The sequence below is a fragment of the Rattus norvegicus genome, chromosome 4, assembly GCF_021556685.1.
Source record: "Rattus norvegicus strain SHRSP/BbbUtx chromosome 4, alternate assembly SHRSP_T2T, whole genome shotgun sequence".
NCBI lineage: Eukaryota > Metazoa > Chordata > Mammalia > Rodentia > Muridae > Rattus > Rattus norvegicus.
Window position 1 is genome coordinate 162213891 of NC_141537.1, and position 6000 is coordinate 162219890.

Below are 6000 nucleotides of genomic sequence, written 5' to 3' on the forward strand. Positions count from 1 at the left end.
GAGCCTCATCAGGCCTCCACAGGTAGATGTGGCTTGCATCATGAAGCCTTGTGCTGCTGCTTCGCCTTCAGAGGTACCAACAAGCATCCACAAAACAAATTCAACACTCGTCCAACCTCCCAGTGGCCACTGAGCCCTGAATCTCAGCTAAGAAAGTGAAGGACTCAGAGAAGGCAATTCTCCATTGGCAAGCATTGGGTCGCGAGTCAGTGACGAAGCTCTCGGTGTGCCGCTTTGGCGCAGCACTTGACTGTAGCACCTTCCTTTAGACCTCTTGCGCCTAAACTGAGCCTGCCTCCTGTTTCCTGGCTTTTGAAGAAATCCGGGACCTCTTGTCTCTTGTTCCAAGCCTTGACCTCTAGGCACATCCCACCCCGCTGGGGCTGCCACTCAGAGATGGTTCCCTGAAGTCCCCCTCCTGTTTCCTGGGCCCACGGCCTCAGGTCAGCGGTCAGCGGTCAGGTCCTCTGGGCCCGTCCTCTCTACACTCCCTTCTTTCTAGTCTTTCAGCCTTGCCAGACTCCCGCTGTTCTCTCATCTCCAGGCCCCTCACACCGCTTCCTTCCCCCTTTCATCCCTGCCCGCACTGGCTCCCACATCCTGCCCTGGGGCCCTCTGCCTGGCCCCAAGAAGTCTGTCTCCGCTTTGTTCTCCACTTCCAACATTAGCATTCTCAAAACCCACATTTGCATTTTCATGGCTCCTGTCCCAGCTAGACAGGGGTACACTTTGATGCATATATATTTTGGAGAGGAGGCTTTCTCCTGCATAGCGGCTAATTTTCCACTTCCATTCAAGTGTGTTCTTTGGTTCTGGCCTGATTTACTCAGGGCCAAGACTGGCTTTAGCCAGCACCTTTAGGCTATGCTGAGGCCTATAAGATAACAGAGAGACATCTCGCCTCCTGGGAACTCAGGGAAACAGACGTCTCACTTCCCACGCCTCCCCCGTCCTGCTAAGAACTTCAAAGCTTCCTGCGAGCTCCATCTGCAGCCTCCCAGGCTCAAGGGCCTTGGCCTCCAGTATTCCCTAGCACAACTGCAAAGACTGGAAATCAAGGGCCCTAGCCCCGCGGATGGACAAACTCAAGTATGAATCCTAGGATCTGCTTCAAGAGCACAAGAAGGATGGGACCGAGGCACGTCGAGTGCGCCCGTGGTTCCCTGCTTACTACACTCCCTCCCGCACCCCGGAGCCAGAGGGGTTTCCCTTTGCTTTAGAGGCTGAAGGGAAGCTATCCAGGGGTTCGGGAGGCATTCTCGTCTAGGGCCTAGTCTTTGAGGCTGTGTTTATATGCCTCTGGGCTGCTGAGGCTCAGCCAGAACCAGAGCAGCCAAGTGCCAAGCAAAAAAAAAAAAAAAAAAAAAAAGAACGCCCTGCCAGGTCTCCAGGGGGTTCAGGGCAATTTTTACAGAGGTTTAGGGAATTGTGGTTTGCATGGCACAGATCCTAGGGTTTCATCCCAACTTCAGAGTGATTTACAATTCTGGTCCATTGAGAAACTCGCAACATTCATTTCCACCTACAGCTGAGTTCTTTCATGCAATGGCCTCAAAGAGAATGCTATCCAGATGGCACGGAGGAAATCTGGGTACATTCTGACTGGCATGGGGAAACAGAGGCAGGCAGTTGGAAACTTCTAGGTCCTGCCTCCGGGCAGGAATAGCTTGGGCTGACAGAGCTATTGCAAAGGAGACAAAGGAAGATCTTGACTCCCCTGGATGGGTCAGCATGCAACAGCTTGCTTTCCAATCTTCCGTTCTTAGTTGGCACCACGTGGAACACTGGGGCTGAGGCAAAAATGCTTAGAAATTGGTCTGCAAAATATATACAAAAAGTTACGTTCTGGCCTAGAACAAATAGGAAATAGTTCCTGCCCATCCGTTGATTACTCGTTTAGGGTTTTTCTGTCATGGGGTGGAGAGAAGGTATTTTTTACTTCTGTCTTTCCATTTTACAGATTAGCAAGAGGCTCAAGTTAAGGATCCAAGTGTTACTGAAAAACCTGGAGAGTCCTGGCAGAATTGCCTCAAATTGCTAGGTAATCAGGGTCCCTCCCCCAACTTGGAGTTCTTGGTCTTCTTAATAAAAGAATTTAATGGCTAGATGTGGTGTGCCAACACGCCATGAATCCTACCATCCAGAAAGCAGAGGCAGGTGGATCTCTGAGTTCTAGGTTATCCAAGTCTACAGTGCAACTTCCAGGCTGGTTCCAGCTACGTAATGAGGGTATGTCTCAAAAGAAAACAAACAAACACACACACAACGATGACAGAAAGAATTTAACAAAGTCAAAAAGGCGCTTCAGGACAATTTAATTAAAAAAAAAAAACTACCAAAGTGAGCAAGCTGTTAAAAAAAAAAGTACTGCTGTTTAAGTTATGCTTGGATAGAAGCCACAAGATGTCAGCCACAAGGAGGACAGGCAGCCATCCTGCCAGGGGGACAGCCAACGTGTTAGGGAACCTAAGCTCAGAAAAGAAACAGAAGAAAGGGAAACATTATACTTTTTTGAGTAACTGTGGGTTTATAAGAGTCTGCTGCAGTGAGACCCCTTCCTTCTGGGAAGCAGAGGCCTGTGACCCACTAAAGAGAGAATTATTTCTTCTATCTCTTTAGCATAGCTTTAGGTGAAGCAGCCTTCTGGTCTGGTGAGTGACTGGCCCAACTGGGTTAACTTCTTAATGTTTTCGGGTCCCTTGGGCTGTTGGATCTCCCCCCAGGTCAGAGAAATAGCTTTCTTTCCCTTAAGGGTCTCTGTAAAACCCTGATCAAGGGCATTGCCCCAGGAAGTCACACAGCGGAGAGGCTGCAGATTCCCAGCTCCAAACCACAAGGCTAGGGCAGATTCTAATACCTGGGGGATGGATGAGAATGCATGGGAGGGTTCACACTTGCCTTGGAACTCAAACTTGCTCAACGAAGACCAGTTCTGCTGAAGGGTGGCGGGAGTCTCTGCGTACAGGCTGAAGCAGCCCTGAAGTGCCGAGGGAACAGGGGTAAGGAACCAGGGAGAGTAGACAATGGGTTGGGTACCAGAATGTGGAAGATTCTGGAGACATCCAATATATATATATTCATTGAAGAGGTTTTTAAAGACAATTATATGATAAGAGAGAACTTTCAGGAAAGACAATGAGAGGACCTGGGTAAGAAGATTAAAATGACACAGTAGAGGCAGGCACTGAGACGATTCAAGTGACAAATCAGAGCAGCCTGAGAATGGCAAGGTAGCCAGAGGCACAAGGCATGCTTTGAAGATGGAGGAGGAGCCCTAGAGCATGATGGGAAGTGGGAACTAAATAAACAAGTTTGAAAATAGTTCATCTGGCCACCCCCAAAGCTCTAGGGCTGGGCTGGGCTTGGCCTATAGCTCAGTAGAGAGAGAGTTTGCTTAACATGTATGATGCCCTGGCTTCCGTCCCCGGCACTGTATGCAAACACTGATGGCTCACTCCCGTAATGCTGGCGCTGAGAAGACGGGGGCAGGGGGATGGAGAGTTCAAAGTCACCTCAGTTACATAGTGAGCTTGGAGATCAGCCTGAACTATAGGAGTCCTTGTCTCAAGAGAGAAAGGAAGGAAAAAGAAAGAAAGAAAAAAAAAACCTGCCCAGGATGGAGCTGGGTGTGGTTGGCAACTGCAGTATTGGGGAGGCAGAAGTGGAAGGATTCTGAGCCCCACCCCAGCCTGGACTCAATGCTTACTCGGCCTGCTTTCTTATAGACCCAGAACTACCAGCCTGGGGATGGCCCGACCTACAGTGGGCTGCCCCCTCCCCGTCAATCACTAATTAAGAACATGCCTTACAGCTGGATGTTGTGGGGGCATTTTCTAAGTTGAGGGTCCCTCCTTTCAGATGACTCTAGTTTGTGTCAAGTTGGCCCAACCCACTAGTCAGGACAGTGGGGCAGACAAGAAGAGGCGCACCTTAGGACATCAGGTAAGATTAGCCCCAGTGACTGATAGCGTCAGACCTGTCTCCTAACAAAGGCTCTTTGTTGGTCAAACTCACGTCTCTTGAGCAAGGATCCCCACTACCCCCTCCACCCACGCTCTCGGGACATCTAACCAGGTTCCTCCTCGTTCAACAGCTCCCAGGTGGTGTCTGGTCCCTCACCTCCTCCTAGGAAGAGGTTGGCTTAGTGAGAATCCTGCTCCTTGGTTATCAATTTCTACTGGCTCACCTGGTATCTGGACCTGATTGCAAGTCCCTTTTGCCCTGCAGAGCTCCATTACCACCGTGGCCCTATGCTTAGTCCGTGGTCCTGAGCGCAATGGGCTTAGTTAGCTATTTGTGTGTTAAGGAATGTCACTGGGTCACCCTTGCTTTTGACACAGCTCCCCTCTTGTGATGTGCCTACCAGAGGTAAGCCGGCCACCTGCCAGTCCCCGAGGATGGTGACAAGTGATTCTGTTTGACTGCAGGGAACGGCAGAGCCTTTGGGGACTGAGCAGGCAGAAGTTCCCTGTCTTAATCATTATTGGTGTTTGCTATTTTCCCCAAATTCAGGGACTTCTGGAGATCCCGGGCTACCTGTTGGCAACAATCGTTTACTCCACCATCCACCCCACCATTGGTGCATCATAGTCACTCTGTTTCCTTGCTGCTGAGAAAATAGTGTGTGAGGGCATCCAACGGCTGTCTCTGATGACCTTTGGATGACCTTTATGCTTCGCTGGGTGTTTTATGGCTGCTAACAATTCCTGATTGAGAGTCAGGAGCAGGGACCCCAAGAAGCTCTAAATACCTGCTCCTCGCTTCCCTCTCCTTCTGCATTATCTTCTGTGAAGACTGTAAAGCTATAACTTCCCTGGTGGGCAAGACTTGGTTGGCCCAGGTTTGGGCTGGGAGAGTGGGGACATGTGGACATGTGGTCACCAACTGGATTCTCTCAGTGTAGAGGGGAAGGGCTTGCTATCTTCTAAAGAGTCTTCAGCCCTGGCACTGAGGGATGCGTGTAGACCATGGAGAAGCAAGGTTAGGCATGGCCACATAGGCACCTACCCTGGGAAGGCAAAGGCTGAGTAGATCGGATCTCAGCATGGCCTTGACTGTTCCCTGCACCTGCACCTAAGGTGCCCTTTTCTCAGCTGTGCAGTAGAGGGACAGCCCCTTCCATGGAGGTAACCTTCAGAAGGACTCACGTCCATTCATCCTTAGCTCTTGGGCTGTACTCGCCCAGGCTGACTCAAGTACCCTTTGCTTTGAGAGGCATCTACTAAAATCCCCACGATGACTTCTTTTCATCTTCACCTCTGTTTGTTTAGGTGGGGTAGGCGAAGGGAGATGTGAAGGGCACAGGCGTGTTCGGAAGCCCAGCCTCCCTCTTGCCTGTGCCAGGCTTTGATAATGCCATAGGGCGAGATAGCTGCTCAACTATCAGACTGGCCTCACCCTGAGCCTGCGGCTCCACTTTCATCTCTCTCTCTGGCCAAGGACAGGGACATGGAGGGCAGCACCCAGGCTGGCTAATGAGTAATTTGGGTCTTCTGTCAAGCACTGAGGTGACCTACCCAAGTCTCGTCCATTTTGATGCCTGGGACAAGATCTGGGGACAAGGGGAAGGAGGCTTTGTCTCCTGCCTCTGCTACCACCACCCTGCCAAGGAGATCAGGGTTGCGTCCTGTAGCCCACCTTCATTTCGGTATCCTGGTGTGGGCTATTCATAGAAGTTGTATAAAAGCTTTCCTCCGTCCATTACTGACATGGATCTGAGCTCAGAGGGAACTCACTTAGTGTAGGGAGCAGTATTGGATTTGGGCCTGGCTGCTTTGTGACTGTATAGCTCAAGGTGGCTACGTGACTCTGGGCTGTATGGCCACAGATGCTCACCCCTAAGATGGCTGCTGTAAGATTATGAGATTGTTGGACAAAAGCCTCTCCCAGGAAGATTCAGGGAACAATCACAGGATGTTTCAGCCTGAGCAAAGCTAGTGCCCTGTCCTGAGCAGATTCCTGAGAAGGGCTCCACCTTTTCAAAGAATATGTCCCTGGAAG